Genomic DNA, 19582 nt, shown 5'->3' with positions numbered 1-19582 from the left:
GGTTAGGAAAAATGAAGATCAATGGTTGCTATAAATGTGGGAAAAATTGCGACACTGTTTATGTTATATACCAACTTTCCTGTAGCTTGAGGTGTATAGGGCGAACAACTAGACCCCTAAAACAAAGGTTTCTTGAACATAGAAGAAACATTTTGAACCGAGTACAGACCCACCTATTTCTTGGGTTTCCAACACTCGTTTTCAAATAACAGTGAAAACATCTATAAAAGGTCTATCTTCTGGTCATTTTATTGTTTTTATAAATGTCTTTTGTGCACAATGATGGTTAATTACGGGATTTCCTGATACATGTGTAAGCAATTATTAATTAAAGAGGGTATATAAACCCTCAGCAGCCACACTCAGCCATCACCTTGAAAAAGCTGACAGAGCTCAGTGAAACGTGTTGGTGGCTACCTGAGCAGACCTCCAGTGAACACTTTGGCATCACTCTATCCTCTACTGGCAAAATTGGATACCCAGCACAGCTTCAACTAAAAACACCATCCACCTGATTGGGAAGCCCCACAAGGTCTGAGATCTTCCTCCAGCGGTCTACTACCATCATAGCACAGCCACACCATAGTGAGGACAACTGTTTCTCGACACCATCTGGAATAATCCCATACAAAAGTTGGTGAGACTTTACAAACTGTCAATAGCTGTGGTTCCACCATCTTGCTCTACACCTTTCTAAAGGACTTTACAATTGGCCAATTATACCATCTCAAATACGAGGCTGTTCACATGAATTGATTATAAAATGTTTTTAATGTTTAAACTGTCATTTTTAAATAAATTTTACTTTTTTTCAGGCAATCCCCACGTGTTTAATTGTTTAAAGTAACAGAGCTGCCCTACTATATAGACCTCTCTCTCTCTCTCTCTCTCTCTCTCTCTCTCTCTATATATATATGTTATTTTGCAATTTGTTTAGAGGTTTACTATACACCTCACCCAAGCAGCAGCTTAATTGTGTTAAAGCACCTCATACCAGTGCCTAGTTCCTCTCTTCCTTAACTTGGTAAGAATTTCTGCAGTGACAACACAACCTGTCCTGTCCTATACAAGGAACAAGTTTGCACTGCAGTCAGTGACTCTGTGCTCCAGTACATGCTGCTACTGCCTCTACTCCAGATGACCTGCTGCCTTCCTGGCTGCTTCCGAGAGTCCTCACCCAGACCCAGATAAACAGTGGCCTGGTGGCCGCTCTCTGCTGCTGCATAAAAAGTTATATTTTGGGGACATGTTATTATTGCAAGGTTTCTGACAAAGAGGCGGCATGTAGTATTTTAATTTCCTGATAATGAATATACATTGCCTTACTCATATAGTGTTGCAAAGTAAGGAAGTGAAATAGGTCAGGTGCTCAGAGATGCATTTGGTTACTTTAAGGCCTCTAGTATTTCTTTTGCATGGCCATCCCCTCTCTGGATCATTTGCACCTTTCATACATGCATAAGGGGAGGTGCATTTTTACCTGTTTGGACTGGGAGCCAAATAGTCTAAAAACAGCCTTGACCCTAATTATCATCTCTATATATGTCTAGTGTCTGTGCTGCACCAAAACACTGCCATCTGTTGGCAGCAAGTGAAACTACATCTTTTTCTCTCTCTCATAGAGGCAATCATGTACAATTAGCTGCCTTACTAGTTTTCGAAGCGTTTGCTTTGAGTGGGCTTACTAGTAAATCAGTAAGTACCCAGGGCTAAACTCCCCTATAGATATTGGGCCAAATGTATTAAGCCTTAACAAGTCATAAAGTAGAGAGTAATCAAGAGTGATAAAAGTCCAGCTAATCAGATCCTAACTGTCATTTATAAATTACCTTTAAGGCCCCCTTACACGTGTCCAACTTGTTGTCCAACAAGTTGGACCTAATTGACTTGAGATTTATCCTATGTGCAGGAGGATCAATCTCTTGGTTAGACCCAATGCGCACAGGATTGTGCATTGGGTCCTACACATCAGGCACATCAGATTTTGTCAGACAGGCACATCAGATTTTGTCAGATAAATTGGCCCAATCCATCTGAATTGGGTAAAATCTGACAAAATCCCCCAAGTGTAAGGGGCCTTTACACAGGTGCCAATAAATCAATGTATCCCATTTATAACAATTAAAGTACACACAACCCAATTTTAATCAATAAAACACCCAGGAGGACTTTACATTGACAAACTTGGAATTAAAAATCCTAACTAGAACTTTCTAAAGTGACACAATCCATCTGGTGGAAAGTCGCATCAGCTCTGCTGTATGTCCACAGATTGAAAACATTAAGGAATGGAAAACAAAACCCCATACCTACTGTGAAACATGGATGAGCTTGGATAGGTTTTGGGACTGCTTTGCTGCATCTGGCACTGGATACCTTCAATCTGTGCATGTCAAGCATTTTGTAGTGAAACATACTGGCCATTGTCAGAAAGCTCGGTCTCGGGTCTTCCATCAGGATAATGACACAAAACACACATCTAAAAGCACCAAGGATAGAAAAGAACAGAACATTGGACTGTTGAATCCTATAAAACATCCAAAGGCCTCATTTACTAGGTGGTTCGCATGAAAAGTGTCCAAATTGCATGTGATTGACAGCAGGTTTAATGCACTGCGAGTCGCTCTGGCTGTAGAAGCGATTTGTTGGATCACATCAGAGCCCGGCAGGCTTGGCTGGGATCGTATGCAAAAGGACTGCATACGATATATCAAATGTGATCCTGCTGCCCGGGAAGGTCTTGGGCGACTCATGGGGGATTGCGGGTGACTTCTCACTCGGAGAAGTCACCCAAGTGTATGGGGCCATAAGAGCTGAAACATGTAGTCTAGAGAAAGCACCCGCAAACCATAGACAGGACCGAAACTAGGGTTTCCGGCGCCTGGGGCAAGGCAGTCTTTTGGTGCCCCCCCCCCCCCTAGTGATGCTGTTGCGCGCCGGAGGTGCGTCGAAATTTTCGGGGGGGGGGGGGCGGGGGGGGGGCTAATTTGGGGGCGTGGCCTATAATCGCTGCTCTCCCACGAGGCCACGCCCCCATTTTGCCGCTATGGGGGCATGACCCAGAGGCTCTGTGAGCCTCTAGCCATGCCCCCAGCCCCCTGGCTGCGGGAATAGACGCTGTGCGCATGCGCACAGCGTTTATTCCCCGCTGCTTAGTTAGCAGCTGACAGGGGGGACCGACCAAATTACGCCTTGTCCCTGGCGCCGGAGACCCCCCCCTCCCCGCACAGTCCTCTCACCGTTGAAGCCGCAGGTATGTCCGTCCATCTCCTACTAGCGCGGCGGCGGGAAGCGCTGATGACTTCAAAAAGACTTGCCGGACGCTGATTGGCTGAATTCAGCCAATCAGCGTCCGGCAAGTCTTTTCGAAGTCATCAGCGCTTCCCGCCGCCGCGCTAGTAGGAGATGGACGGACATACCTGTCACCGGACCTCACAGCGCCCCTCACCTCCAGCGCCCGGTGCGCGTGACCCCCCCAGCCCTCCCCTAGTTACGGCCCTGCCATAGACATACTGTATGTAGTAGAAATCTCATTGAGAGCTACAGAAATAGCGTTATTGCAGTGAATGCTACTCAAAATTGTGCAACAAAATATTAGGATAAGGGTCCTATCATTTTTGTCCATGCCATATTCATGTGTTTCATTATTAAAATATTCTGTTCAGTCAAAAATATAACACAAAGCCTGATTTCTATTAAATATGGGATAAATGCTGGATGTCAATTTATTTTATCACTTACAAATAATTCAGTGGAAAATATGAGTTCTTCTATTTTCATGGATGGGTACAGGGCCAGACTGGCCATCTGGTACTTCTGGCAAATGCCAGAAGGGCCGATGGCCTTGTTAGACGGTTTTGTGAAGACTACAGTAGTGCCACTGATGCCTCCTGGGCTTCATTGTGCGCCACACCGCCCCCCCCCCCCCCCCGCATCATTAGCATATTTACACGTCATTAGCATCTTGACGTGGAGGCGCTGGTGCGCAAGTGCTGCTGTCCTCCACTGGGATCGGACCCAGCCAATGTGTGCGGCTTGCTGCAAGCCCGTGGCAGGTGCGTAACAGTAGTGGTGAATGACTGTACACTCTGCGCATTTCTTCTTATTACTATCTATATGTATTATTCTCACTATATTATTACTTAGGTCACGGCGCAAAGCTTTTACTTTGAGGCATTTTAGTATTTATTGCGCAATTTACAGTGTGTGTGTGTTTTGTATATTGCGTTTCCTCCCTGTGCAGAAGATCAAAGTGAACAACATACAGCGCTCCAGATCATCCAAGTTGCTCAGAGTGTATGGGCCACTCCAGGGCCGGTCATCCACCACCACTGTCACTGGACTCCTGTCCATCACTGTGTGCCCCACCACCCAGCATGTCTTTTGCAGCATCATGACGCGCCCGCACCTGACCCGCCAACGCCGCCAATGCCATCCAGTCTGAGGGGGGAGTTGAATGGCCGGCCACGTGGGTGGTGTAGTCGGATCTGTAAGACTAGCTACTGCTAGTAAGTGTCCTGTGCTCTTGTTTTGTCTATGACAGTCTGTAATGGACATCACAATGTGTGTCATACTGTGTAGTGGGCATTACAGTGTGTGTCATACTGTGTAATGGGCAATACATTGTGCAGCAATGTGTAATGGGCATAATGGTGTGTTCCATAATGTGTAATGCCTCCTTTTTGTGATGCCACGCCTTCTTTCCATAAAGCCACGCACCCTTATCCCTGCACGGCTTCGCTGCGCAAGGGTCCCGCCTCCTGCAGGTGGGCCTGTGTGCTGAAAATGCCAGGGACGATTTCTGGCCCCAGTCCGGCCCTGGATGGGTATCAACAAATGTATCCATTTATGTACAGAATTCATTTTGTAAAAGAAAATAATACAAATATTGTTTTAAAGCGATTTTAGCAAAGGCAAAATGGGCACAAAAGACACAGGGGGGGGGATGCAAGAAGTTTCAGTTTGGGGACGAATGGATGCACTTCACCCCATGTATGAATGTGCTGCATGACAAGGGTGCTGTGCTCACAATGTGCACATAGAATGTCAATGTGCTAACCAATGTCTGTACTGTCAGTACTCCTGACATTCCGACACCTACCCAATGTATAAACAGTCAGTGGCACTGACACTGATGTTTATACATCTCATTGGCACTACTTTCTTCTGCAACTCCATTGAAATAAAGCTATACCTGCACAATCCATGCCACTATAATACATCTACCTCTGAAAAACAAATAAATACACACACACACACATAAATAACGTATAGTGAACAGATCTGGATATGTGCACGCCTCCACATTGTGGAAATTTAGCCTATACCATATTGCATACAGCACATGCCACTAAAATACATTATATAACATGGGGGGGGGGGTAAAGGACAATGAGTAACTGTTCATTTTAATCAACACATCACTTCTTTGCAGCTTATAACACAATATATTGCCATTTTTTAAGTGTTTCAAACCGGTTCTATCTGCAGTGTGAAAGCGCCAGAGTGAATTTACCGGGTACAAAAACCCGGTATTTGAAAACGGGTAAAAAGAAGGATCCTACACTCAGACTCACTGGGCAGAAACAGGAAATAACAGGAGGAATCACATGCAGAGTAGGTTTAGATGGACTATGGAGCGTCTAGTTTTAGACAGACTATAGGGGTGACTAGGACAATGACTGGGTGTCTAAGTTTAGATGGACTATGGGGCATCTGGTTTTAGATGGACGATGGGGGTGACTAGGGGGATGCCATATGCAGGGGGCGCGGACCCACTCATTAAAAATTTACTGCACTAGGTCCTGCTCATTAGATATGCACAGAGCGGGACCTCAGTGGAGATGTGAAAGGGGTATAAGTGTGCCGCTCCACACCCCTTTCTGCCTGCCGGATCCCCCAGACTCCCGTAGTGTCACCTCCACTAGCCAGCTTCACCCGGTGCCTGCCTTGCACTCCCCCTACTGGCTGTCATTGAACGGCCTCCTGCATCCCCAGGATTTCTTCACCTGCTCTGCGCGAGCGAGACGTACTCCCCTCAGCTGGACTCCGCCATGTTCCCGTGGAAACCTCTGGTAATGATACTATCGGATGGTGTCAAAATCCCGGCGGTCGAAATACCGACACCAAAATCCCGACCGCCAAAATCCCGACAATTTCTCCCTCTATGGGTGTGCACAACACCCATAGAAGGAGAATAAAATAGTGTGCCGAGCGTAGCGGGTTGCGTGGCGAGCACAGTGAGCCTGCAAGGGGGGGGGTGTTTCACGGCCCCCCTTGTTGGGATTTTGGCGGTTGGGATTCCGGTGTCGGTATTCCGAACGCCGGTATTTAGTACTGAGTCCGATACTTTGGCCTGATTGCCGATCAGTAGCCCAGCCAAAAGTGTGTGCTTTCACACCGCAAAACCTGCTTAGACCCGGTATAATACTGGGTAATATGTGTGGTCTGAAAGGGGCATAACCTGCTTTGACCTGTTTTAATAAACATTTTAAATACTGGGTCTATGCAGGTTTTGTGGTGTGAAAGCAGTAATACCCCATTCACACCAGCCTAAATTCCCGGGTTGAGTCCAGGAACAACCCGGTACTACCTCTGGTGTGAAAGGTACCCGGGACAAATTACCGGGCTAATTTGCCGGCAATCCAACCCGGCTAGGTAGCAGGGTTGCTCCCGGGTTCAACCCGGGGACCTGGCTGGTGTGAAAGGTAAAAAGTATACTTACCCAGGTTGCCATGTCCTCCGTGTCCTGTCCGACGGGAATTAATGCAGGCGGTGGGTGCAAATGATGGGACAGCCGGTGGATGATGATGACACGGCTCTCCGGCGGCAGTGAGGACGCCGGAGAGCTGCGTTATCTTCATCCGCCGCCTGTCCCGTCATTTGCGTCGTGTGGATCCCTGGCCTGTGCGGAGGACCAGCAACCGGGGTGAGTATTTTCCCCACCTCCGCCGCCATCCCGCCGACTGCCCGCCGGCTGCCCGACGCCATCCAGCCTCCTCCCCACCTCCTGCCAACCTCCTTCCCGCCCCCTTCTCACATCAGAAAATGCAGGGACATTTCTGGTGTGAATGGGTCCAAACCCGGGAATGTCCCTGCTTGTCCCGGGAACTGAATTCCCGGGTTTGTCCCTGCATTTCTGGTTTGAATGGGGTATAAGAAACATTTTAAAATACCGGGTCAGAGCAGGGTTTGCATGTGAAAGCAGTATAAACAGGATTGAGTCATTTGTCTGTTGCTTCCGGGGTAACCTCCTAACCCAGCATTTGGAGTCACTGATGAGGGATGATTAGACTATAGAAAGGAAGCCTTGGCACATTTGGCTTCCTTACTCCAGGGGGCCTAGGGTTAAACCTGCAGCAGCAGCAGCACTGCAGAAGTGCGTTGAATGGGAGAGGATGTGTGGAAATGGTTGTAACCTTCCAGCAAAGGATGTTCTGCTGCTCCCCTGCTGCTGGGCTGCGCATGCGCAGAACATCCTCAGTCCTCTGTCCTCCCTCCCTTGGCTTTTCTCTCACACTCTATCACTCCCTCTATCATCTATGCTTCTCTCCTTCCCTCTCTCCCTCTGTTCCTGCCGGCTGGGTACTGAAGTTGGGCGGATGGCAAAAATGCATCTCGGCTAGAGAGCAGAAGAGCATCTCCCGGACAGCTCCTTACCAGGCAGCAGCTGCAGCAGCCCCCCCTACAAAGCCAGTGGGTAAGAGATGCCCCCCCTTCCCCCTCCTCCTTAATAATTCTCTTCTCTTCCACCTTTACCTGTGCGTTACTGATGGTTGATATAAGTATACGCACAGTGCGTATACTTATATCAACCATCAATATCCTCTATACATAAAAAGGCGAGAATTAAGGCTAATAGACCAAGTGTATAAGTGATGGAAAGTGCAAGGGTAAAGAAATGATATACAAAAGGTAGTTACTGTATGGCAGGATGTAATTCTATGTCAGGCATCACTGCAGTGTTAGTATAGTAACGCTATATAGTACAGTATGTATCTCTTCTACTACCGATCCCTGCATATACAGTATCTGTATCAATCTGGCAGATCTGGTATGGTAACTGGGCACTTACATTGTTATGCATTGCTCTGTGTTATGTGTCTGTATTCCCTCTGACATCTGGATTGTGCATTTGTCTAGTAGAGCGGTAGCTGGGTCCGCTTCCCCAGCATCACACTGACTACTACTAGCAGCAGCAGCAGCAGCAGCCACGGACGATGGAGAGCGCACACTGGCAGCAGCTGCAGCACATAGGGGAGGGGGGGGGGAGAGGGGGAGAAAGGGTTAATACTCCCCAGCATCAGGAAACATTAGCAAAACGTGAGAACTGGAGGCGGTGGAGGTGGATGAAGAGGAGGAGGAGAGGGGAAGACAGCAGAGGAGGGGAGGGGGGGTACTCGGTAGAATATGTCTGGGGAAAAAAAAGCATAAATTATGCAAATTATATATATATATATATATATATATATATATATATATACACACACACACACATTTACAGCGCAACATATCTGTTATTATAGATATACAGTGTACATATATACATATATAGCTATAGATATACAGTGAATGTGTGTATATATATATATATATATATATATATATATATATATATACACACACACACACACATTTACAGCGCAACATATCTGTTATTATAGATATACAGTGTACATATATACATATATATATATATATATATATATATACACACATTCACTGTATATCTATAGCTATAGATAGATCACTAGATTGCACTGTGTGTGTGTGTGTGTGTGTGTGTGTGTGTGTATATATATATATATATATATATAGTATACTGATAATGATAGATTGCGCTGTATGTGTATATATATATATATATGTGTGTGTGTGTTTGTATGTATGCACTCTGTATATCTATAATGCTAGATAGATAGATAGATAGATAGATAGATAGATAGATAGATAGATAGATAGATAGATAGATAGATAGATAGATAGAACTGTATATTCAGTGCAGTTCATATTTCCATCACCTTCCTGTGACAACCTAATATTTTATCATGGGTTAATCAATAATCTGTATATGCATCACACCGGTGAATTAAGGTCATTGTCGATTTCCTAGTGTATTACGGGGAGCTGGGGGAGGGAGATGCATAGTATTTATGTCTTCTGTAATGCATTGCTTTAAAGCCAGCAATTAAACTATAGGAACACCCACTGGAATTACTCGCCTGTGTTGGCAAACCCCTGTATGATCATTGCACATTGTGCATACACTGTGTAAATATTGATAGATGTTTACTAATTGCACAGAATTATGCTGCATTCTCTTAAATGAGCTGAATATCTATGGTTTACATCACATGTATCTGATACATTGAATTCATTGTTGGGTTGTTGGTGTGGTGCCATTGCGGATGAAATACTATTTCATTTACATGTATTTCTTGATGCTGATTCTTGCCAATACAACTGAATTCTATTTTAATGTACAATGTGGAACAAAATTCAAATTATACATGATGTATTGTTTTGTTTTGCACATTTTGTACTTAGTATACCCTATAACAGTACATTGAGTATTGAGAAGTCACTTATGTTTCCAGTACTTTAGGTGTGAATAATGTGAGATCATTGGGTTACATATACTGTTCTTGATCAATGGAGACAGCAGTAAACTGTCAGATATATGTTCTTATGCTCCACAACTCTAAGCTCAAGATCTAAGCTAAATCTGACCACAAATATGCCCCTTTAAACTTAACTGCCAAAGTGCAAAATGTCACATTCAAGATCGATTTGCACCTATAGATGTAGCCGCGGTCATTGTTGCCACGATGCGGCCATCCATGCGCGTTTGTCGCTCCAAAATCACACTTGCGGTGCAGAATATTGTGACTTTGCCATTCATTGCTTTTCTATGAGCCACGAGAGCAAACTAGATGCACGCACATGGCAATGGGTTTACACCAATCGCCACGGAAGTAATATTGGCATGGCAACGATGTGCCTGGCTACATCCGTACTTCTACGTCAGGCCCTGTATATCAGTGGGGTTCCAGTTTTTAGATCTACTGTGTCTACATAGGCAGTCAATAGGTCTACCCAAAAGGTCGACAGGATCAAAAGGTCGACATGGAATAGGTAGACATGCAATAGGTAGTCAGGGTGAAAGGGTTGACCTGGTCAAAATGTTGACATGAAAAAAATAGACACATGAAAAGGTAGACATGAGTTTTTCATGATTTTTTTGTTTAAACCGGCTTGTTCTTACTCCACCATCCATGTTGACATGGAGGGAGGAAAGAATAGTGTGACCGGAGCATGGCGAGCACAGCGAGCCATGTGAGGGTACGCGTTACAGTAATTGAGGGTCTATGTCAACAGTTGTAGACATTGACAGCAAAATTAGGGAAAATCTTATGTCTACCTTTTCATATTTCCACCTTTTTCATGTCGACATTTTGACCCCGTCGACATTTTGACCCTGTCAACCTAGACCTAAACATATTCTGATATAGTCATTGGATATATTATCATAATAACTTGACAAAGCATATAATATGACATTATAAAAAAAAATACCGAAATAAATATTAAAGCACTTACTGAAAAATAACCCAATCCCTAATCCCTAATGTTGTTTCTTTATTTATATGGTGTTTGTACAGTACCACCGCTAAAATTGGTGGGATATATACAGTAAAAAGGTGTAATAGCCCAAGAATAGTCCTATTTATCTTTCTATACCCCCAAAGCTTTAAAACATAATTTAACTGTCAAAAGGAAAACGCTATGGGCGGGATATAATGCGGGCCGGTTTGGTGGCTGTGTGGGATGCCAGACGAACTCTGCAGTTTTTTTAAAGGGGCAATTACTTACAGGGCAAAACCCTGCCTTGTAAGTGATTGCCCCTTTAAAAAACTGCCCGAGTTAAGCAAGAATCCCATACTTCCACCGAATTCGGGCGGCATTACATCCTGCCACATATCTCTATCTCTGTCTCAGCACCCACATATAAAAGTCAGTTGAGAGACGTATGTGCGAAGGCAGGTGAAATGATATGATGATCGGTGACCATCAAATGATTTCTCCTGCAGTGGAGGCATGCGAAGGGATTTGTTCTCGATACACATCCTATCGTATGTTTCCGAGGGGATTCGGCAGGGGACAGGTATTCGGTGGTGCATTGTTTGCAACAGGTTCTGTATGGTGCGACTGTGGGAATAGCTCATGTAGCCTTTTGTTCTACGCTAAATCTAAAGTAAAACAGCAAAATCGTTGATGTAGACATAAGTCACATGTTCGGGAATCACGGCAGCTTTGAGTAAATCCCAGTAAGATAAAAGTAAACTGAGATAGAGTTTAAGGAAAATGTCACAGTGTAAGTACACTACTATTAAACTGGGGCTTTATTATGTCAGATAATTATTTGGCAGCTATTTATATAGCGCACACATATTCCGCAGCGCATTACAGACAATATTTGGACATCCACATCAGTCCCTGCCCCGGTGGAGCTTATATTTGATAAGCTGATTATAAAGACATTATTTGCATCTTGGGTTGCAGCGATATTATCTGTCTGTAAACAAGTCTATTCCTTTTTTATCACATTTACAGGTTTAGCATATCTGTTGTTTTATTGCAGTTTTTGTTTTCAATACCTCAGTCTTATTTCTCCCATTTTGTGTAATTGCTACACTGTGTCATTAAGACCACCCATCTGGTACATTGTCGTCGTCATCATTACCATAATCATCATCATATCAAATAACATAAATGTGATGTACCTGACATCAGTCATTCAGAAAATTACAGATCAGCTTAGTGCAATCAAGATAAATTAAACCTTATTGGTTATTAATGTTTATGTCCCTTTGTCACCCTTTCTTAGATACATTTTGTGTACATATTGTAATTAGTGTTATTATTACACATTATCCTTTATTTGCTTCATCCTAAAATCATATAAAGACCATCGGGAAGTAGGGACATAAGTGCAGGGAGTGTAACTGCTATAGGGCCCAGAGCTAAGATGGGCCCACCTTCTCTGTCAAAGACCTTCCCTGTCAAGTTTTATATAAGGGTCCTTAGGGACCCTTACCAACTTTTGCCTTGAGGTTTGCAAAATATCTCCAAAATATCTTATATTAGTTCATTGTTACGTGGTGCAACATGAACTCCAGGGCATTATAATGTTCCAGGCACTCTCATGTGTCATATTATGAAGTGGAGGTGCTATATAGTGTAGCATAATATGAACTGGATGCACTATAGTGGGCATAATACTAAGTGGGGATATTGTGTCATATTGTGAAAAGAGGCACTGTGTTGCAAAATGTGTATCGGCAGCTCTACAATGTGATATAACCTTATCTAGGCCATCTCCTCCCGTTGTCCATTGTCGCCTCTTTGATGGCCACCCGCAGCCAGACTTGATGCAGTAGCCAGAGGCAGACTGGGTTAGGCGAGTGTCGATAAGACAACAGCAGTAGCTGCTCCAATGTAACAGCAGCTAAGCTTCTATAACTGAACTTGGTGTGTCACTGATCGCTGATACTCACGATAGTTAGACCCAAAAAGAGAGAGGTCTATGGTCTTTGGGTCTAACTATCCCGAAAATTGGGGAACATCCAACTCCTAGAGTATCATCGCTCAGAGACACACCAAGTTCTGTTTTTGGTATTGTATGTGGAAGTGTGAGGTGTCACATTTTATTTTGGAAGTATCTCAGAGCTGCTTAGCGCACCATTCCATTTCTTCACGTTTTAAATCGTTAAGCTGCTATGACTGATGAGACTGCAGGCCGAGAGCCAGAAGAGGAGCCATGGGGACGGGCTGACTTCATGTCGTCACATGCCAGACCCGCCCACCGCATCATGACATCATCCAATATGGCTCTCTGTAGTTCTGCATTGATTTATCAGAAAGTGCAAAAAATGTTTATATAGTAATTTAATGTGAAAAATTAGGCTGATTGAACTTTTTTAAGTGAGGTCAAAGAGTGGAAGCATTTTTGTAGAGGGGATTATTCGGTACTTGTGTAATATCTGGGCGCCCGATTTTTTTCATTGTACTGCATTGCATCGCATTGCATGCAATATAATGGCATACAATTCATGCAATGCGATTTTTCATTGTAAAGACCAGATTTTTAATTGTATAGTCACCCATGGGTGATTTCATACCCCCACTATCCAACAACGCATGGAGTTGATTTTATATAGTGTGGCGAGCGCAGTGAGCCACCGAGCCCGAAACGTGGCGAGCGGCCGCAGAATACATATAAAGTAATCCGCGGCCGCTCGCCACGCATCGGGCTCGCCACACTATATACAATCATCTACATGTGTAGTTGGATACAGGGGGTATGAAATCACTCATGGCTGACTATACAATTAAAAATTGGGTCTTTACAATGAAAAATTGCATCAAATTGCATCAAATTGCATCGCATTGCATGCCTTAAGTAGTGGCATGCAATGAAAAAATCGGGCGCCCAGATAATACACAAGTATCGATTATTCTTCTGCATAGAATGGCCATAACCTTTAGATCCCCAGGAATACTTACATCCTCCACCACGTCTACACTTTCAAATGTCTAGACGTACATGTAAATATATAGTAAGCTTAAAATGAAGGTGGGATATTAGTCGGCAAGTAGCCATATTTTATACCTCAGTTAGAGCCAGATATATCAAGTTTCAAAAAGTGATAAACAACCAGCAAATCAGCTCCTAATTTGGCAAACCCAGTCTGTAACATGACAGTTAGGAGCTGATTTGTTGGTTGTTTAGCAGTCTCCAAGTTATCACTTTTTGAAGCTTGATACATCTGGCCTTTAGTGTTGAATGTACTTTAAAATCAACTTGCAGATTTCTTTGAATGGTCTGTTTTAGGGGAAATACATATGTTTTTGAAATACACATCTTTTTATTCAGACAAATTGCACTTGTAACTCCTAGTGGCAAATGCAGGATTTTTAGAGGGGGGTTTCCAAATGTAATCCAAACGATGCAAAATCAGTGCATTGGAGTAAGTATGGGAGTCAGGGGGAGTAGTAACAGCCCCGAAAATAGGTATTTTTATACACTGGATACTGTATTAATATTTCACAGTTCAGATGGTCTACAGAATAGGCTGTTTTAAATAAGATAAGTGGTCAGAAAAAGGTTAAACATATAATAAATAAATGCACAAGCTCCCACATAATGGTAAGTCTCTTCCTCCGGGTAGCTGCTTTCTGGTCCATTGCAGTGTTTGAGGGCACAGATCCACACATACAGTAAATGTGGTAGAATAAGCATGTACACTAGGCATGTGCAGCAGCTCTGCTCTGTCTCTTACACTGCATGATGTGGTGGCAGCACTATTGATCATATTATATACCAGTGCTACTGTATTGTCATAATTTAAGGCACTTGCCAAGAGGAGGGCGGTCCCCCACCCCCTCCCCCCATGTTTTCCTATGGGGCATATTCTGTATATACAGTACAGCCAAGGTACAGTAAAGTCATGTCAATGCGATATGTGCCTATGAAGGTCAACTAGAAGATGAAAGAAACCCCTGTTTGCAGGACATGCCTAGCTGTTATTAGAGCCTTTTTTTGGTACTTGTGTATTTTGGCGGCGCCCATCGCATCGCATACCATAACACATACGATGGTATGCGATGCGACGCGATATCGTACGATAGTGCACGATGGCATACAATTTTGAAATTGTATGCCATTGTACATGGCATACGATGCCATAGGATGCGATGCGATGCGATTAAACATTGTATAAGCACCCTAATGGGTGCTTATACTATGTTAAGCACCCAAATGGGTGCTTACAATGTTAAATGCACCCCCACGCCACCCCCCACTATAAACGTGAACCCGAAGCGTGGCGAGCGCAGCGAGCCCGCGAGGGGCGGCGGTACGCGTCCTACGACCTTTTCATACCCCCACTATCCACGTCGGCGTGGAGTTGAGAATAGAATAGTGTGGCGAGCGCAGCGAGCCACCGAGCCCGAAGCGTGGCGAGGGGACACGGATACCTTCATAGGTAAACGCGTCCCCTCGCGGGCTTCACAGGTGTCCGCGTCGCCACGGACACCTGTGAAGCCCGCGAGGGGACGCGTATAACTGTGAAGGTATCCGCGTCCCCTCGCGGGGCTCGCTGCGCTCGCCACGCTTCGGGCTCGGTGGCTCGCTGCGCTCGCCACACTATTCTATTCTCAACTCCACGCCGACGTGGATAGTGGGGGTATGAAAAGGTCGTAGGACGCGTACCGCCGCCCCTCGCGGGCTCGCTGCGCTCGCCACGCTTCGGGTTCACGTTTATAGTGGGGGTGCATTTAACATTGTTAGCACCCATTTGGGTGCTCAAAAGCACCCTTTAGGGTGCTTATACGATTTTTGGTCGTATAGGGGGTCAAAATCGCGTCGCATCGCATCGCATGCCATCGGGTGCATGGCATACGATGCGATCTGTTCGTCGTACGACGGACATCGGGGGCGCCGCCAAAATACACAAGTACCCTTTTTTTTTTAAATAAAGTCTTTATTTGTTTCAATGTTCCATATATAAAACAACATATACATTTGATTTCATACATTTGATTGATCATGACACTTTTTTTGCATTAATTTTTTTTCTTTAATCAACAGACTTACACATGAATCCCCCCCCCCCCTCTATCTTATTTCATTACTTATATTTCTATCTCATCTCCTACCTAGAGTGTTTCTTCTTGTACTTTATTTTATATCTACTAAATTACTTATTCCCTTACCTTATCCTTAACCTAAAGTGTTTCCTCTTGTGTTTTTCTTTTTATCTTCATTATATTGATCTAATATCTAATCACCATTATAATACTTCGATTTCAGCCATATGTCCCAGACTTGGTGAAAATTATTTAATTTTTTCCCTTTTTATATACATATATCTTTTGTGTTTGATAGTGCTATTAACCAAATTTACCCATTGCTTAACATTTGGGCTATCGTGTGCCAGCCATTTCCTGACTATTAAAACTTTCACCTGTGTCAATAGATTAACAATACATTGTGTTTGATATTTATTTATACCCACTTGTGTCACTCTGCTTAATAAACATACTTTTTCATTTATATTAAATTCTACAACACCTAATTGCCTTATTATTTGTTCTACTTGTTGCCACAATGTTTGTACATGTCGACATTGCCAGATCTTGTGTATAAAGGTTCCCTGACAGGCACTGCACTTCGGGCATAGATCGTTGTTACTTTTATCATATTGTCTTAATAATATGACCTGGGTCAAATACACTCTATGAAGGATAAATAGTTGTATTTGTTGGTATCTTATTGAATATGTCGCTTTTGTTGGGGATGCCCATTCCTGATCCGCAATATTCCCTATATCTCTACTCCAGTCTTTTTTGTTCTTATCTATCTGACTGTTTTTAAGATTTTCCACTAATATTGTGTATATTCCTGATACCTTCATTCTCCTACTAGGGTCTAATAGTTGTTTGATCGGTGAGTTTTGTATAATTAACCCCTCTCTCCCGTATTTACCCCCTCTCTCCTCTCTAACATTTTCTTCCCCATATTATATTCTTTTGTCAGTTAATCAAAAGATTTGACCCTACCTCCTTCATACACTTGTATATTTTCTATACCATACCTATTCCAGCATGACTTTATTTCATTGATCCCTATGTCACTGTTTTTCCCTCCCCCTCTAATGGCCCATATTGGAGTTTCCGGTTCTACCCCTTCATATTCCATTAATTTACTTGCTGCTTCCCAGATCTTTTTTGCTTGTTTGATGAGCGTTTTGTTAGTTTTACCCGCAATCTTATCCAATAATATTTGTTTTGGGGGAGGATCCTACCCTAGCCTAACTTCCTTTAGGTTCTCATCCCCCTCTCCTACCATCCGCCGCTTTAAATGCCATAATTGTGATCCCATATAATATAGTTTGAAATGTGGTGAACCCAGTCCCCCCTGTCCTTTATTCGTCTCTTATATGTAAGTAGAGCCTTAGTGCATACCTGCCAACATGACCCTCTCCAGTAGGGACATAATGCGCTATTCCTGGACTTTCCTCTTTATTTATGATTGCCATCACCTGTGCAGAAACACCTTTCTTATCATTTAACCTGTTCAAAACAGGTGATGCCAATAATAAATTGAGGGAAATCCAGAAACAGAACCTTGTGTCCCTCCTGGAGAGGGTCATGTTGGGAGTATGTTAGTGCAAGTTGATAGCTGATGATGATAGTGGTGGGCCCAGGCTGCATCTGTTTTACTGAATGCGTCTAAAGGATACGCAGATATGCAGATGTAGTAAAACTTCCCTGTCCTGGCCCATCTCTACAAGCACATTCTGGTTCAAGTGACAGAACCACACAAATCTGCATCTAAACATGCACATTGTGATTTCACGTCAAACATGCAAAATTATAAGGTGGACTTATCTAACAGGCCCAGTAGAAACCGGACTTAACTGCATTATACAGTATAACTGTAACACTGTAGACTTGTTTGCACCAATGTCCTATACTGTTTTCATTTTCAACATAGAGTACTACTGTAGTCTATATTAAATTATATCGTAAGGCTGACAATTCTTTTGAAAGAGCCCACAAATAAGGAATGTGCCACCCAAATTGGGACACTTGTATGTATCATGTGTGTGATTTAAAAATAAACCGCAGAGAAGACTATACAGAACAAATTATTCTTTGTTTAGTTTTATATAATATACCCTGCTTGCTGTAAAATATACAGTATATTATAAAGTGGCAATTCGTACATTTTGATATAATAGGGTTTATTGTTCTGTATAATGACATCATTTTCAGAACCAGCAGTTCCCGGATTTATACTGGTGTCTTATAATATTGTCTTTATATTATAATATCAGTTTCATTTTGTTTTGTATGATGAATATTTTTTTTTTTTCATCTCTACTATTTTTCTGTGTCAGTGGACAGATGCACTGTGCCATATTTTTTATTCTTGTAACTTTACTAAATAATTGTATACTCTCTTCAATTTCAGCAAGTCCTCCCAGGCCAGAAAAGTAGATCCATGAAGAGTATGGTCTTTGATTTTGATTTCGGGATTTACAATGCACCAAATCATTAAAACCTACCACTAGAGTGTTAAAGTGGGTAAACATTTATACAATCATCTATTGTGTAGGTCAGTGTTTCCCAAACTTTTTTGAATCACGGCACCCTAGAGCATCAAAACATTTTCAAGGCACCCCTAGGCCAAATGCTTCTTATCGAGAAATTCAGAAAAAAATATTAAATTAAGTGCATTGTGTTTATATGTCACAGTTATCTGGTGAGGGACAGGATTTGCTTCTGTTTTTCCACATATATTAGGATTGGCAGCCACAAGCACTGGTTTTGCCTGTTACATTAACCATTCATAATATGAATTGATCCTGGTCCACCAACCCAAGGCACCCCTGCAAGTGTCCTGAGGCACCCCAGGGTGCCTAGGCACACAGTTTGGGAACCACTGGTGTAGGTGTACACTATGCCAATGCACACGCATGTTCGAAAACATTGATCAAAATAAGTACAATGGACATATATTTTTGGACTCAAGATGCACCACTTCCCCTTGCATCGCTCATTTTGCTTGCCATGCTTCGGACTCGATGCCTCGCTGCGTTTGGCACACTATTTTGTTCTCCCGTCATGCCCTAGTGGATGTTAGGGTATGAAATACCACCTGTCGGCACATGTCGGATCAAAAAACCTGTGAAAAACCCCATGTCGACCTTTTGGTTGTCCCATGTCGACGTAATGCTTGTGTCGACCTAATGACCTGTTGACCTTGTCCCATGTCAACCTAGACCCATGTCGACAATTCAGCATGTCGACCTAGTGGTGTCGACCTAATGCATGTCAACCTTATGCTTGTCGACCTAATGACGTTTCCCATTTGAGCACCTCCACCCAAATGTAACTCTCGCTGCATATGTTACATCTGCCCCACCTGCAGTGCACCTTTGGTTTTGTCCATCTGCAAAAATTGCAACCTTGCTAACAGGTCTGAATTTGGCCCAATATTTACTTTATCCCCACATCTCAATGACCCTCATTGTGTCAATGGCCCTTATTCTGGTTGGTGCGGTAATATCCGCGTGCGTTCGTGCCGCCGATGTTTTGTGTCTGCGCATGTGCAGAGGCGTCTCTGCGCATGTGCGAGCCGGACGCACGGCCACATTCCGCATGAAATGTGTACACTACAAACAGGGGGTGGAGAGGGGTGTGAAGGGCTGTTTGGGCTCATTACCATATGTTTACACCCCGCGTTTCATGGGCGTTCCCATGAAAACGCTGGGCGTACGTATGGTAATGCGGCCATGACGCACGTGTAGGGGGCGGACACATGACATTGCCGGATGTCAGCTGCCCGCCCAGATCCCTGCTTTTGCACGGAGAAATGCCCGTGTGGTCTGAGGTTGCGGGAGCTGGCGGACCACTCGGCCCTGCATTCGATGTTCTGCGACCATCGACTGATGGGGGAGGTTCCCTGAGATGGAGGAGGTGTATTTATGAGAAATACACGTGCGGTCCGTTC

General features: G+C 43.6%; 1 protein-coding gene and 1 long non-coding RNA gene across 3 annotated transcripts in view; one reads left to right on the top strand and one right to left on the bottom strand.

The window, feature by feature from the left end:
* Nucleotides 1-8222, bottom strand: part of LOC146063640 (uncharacterized) — a 39850-nt gene extending 31628 nt beyond the window's left edge. Inside the window, exon 1 of the long non-coding RNA XR_014471628.1 lies at nucleotides 8075-8222. This is a non-coding gene — a long non-coding RNA (uncharacterized LOC146063640). The remainder of the gene's footprint in view (nucleotides 1-8074) is intronic.
* Nucleotides 7495-19582, top strand: part of RGS17 (regulator of G protein signaling 17) — an 85259-nt gene continuing 73171 nt past the window's right edge. For both annotated transcript variants that reach the window (XM_083176209.1, XM_083176208.1), the window contains exon 1: nucleotides 7495-7699. The gene's annotated coding sequence lies outside the window, so the exon portion shown is untranslated. The remainder of the gene's footprint in view (nucleotides 7700-19582) is intronic.

The sequence above is a fragment of the Crinia signifera genome, chromosome 3 (assembly GCF_055691185.1).
Source record: "Crinia signifera chromosome 3, ASM5569118v1, whole genome shotgun sequence".
Lineage (NCBI taxonomy): Eukaryota > Metazoa > Chordata > Amphibia > Anura > Myobatrachidae > Crinia > Crinia signifera.
This window is presented reverse-complemented; position numbering and strand designations above follow the sequence as displayed.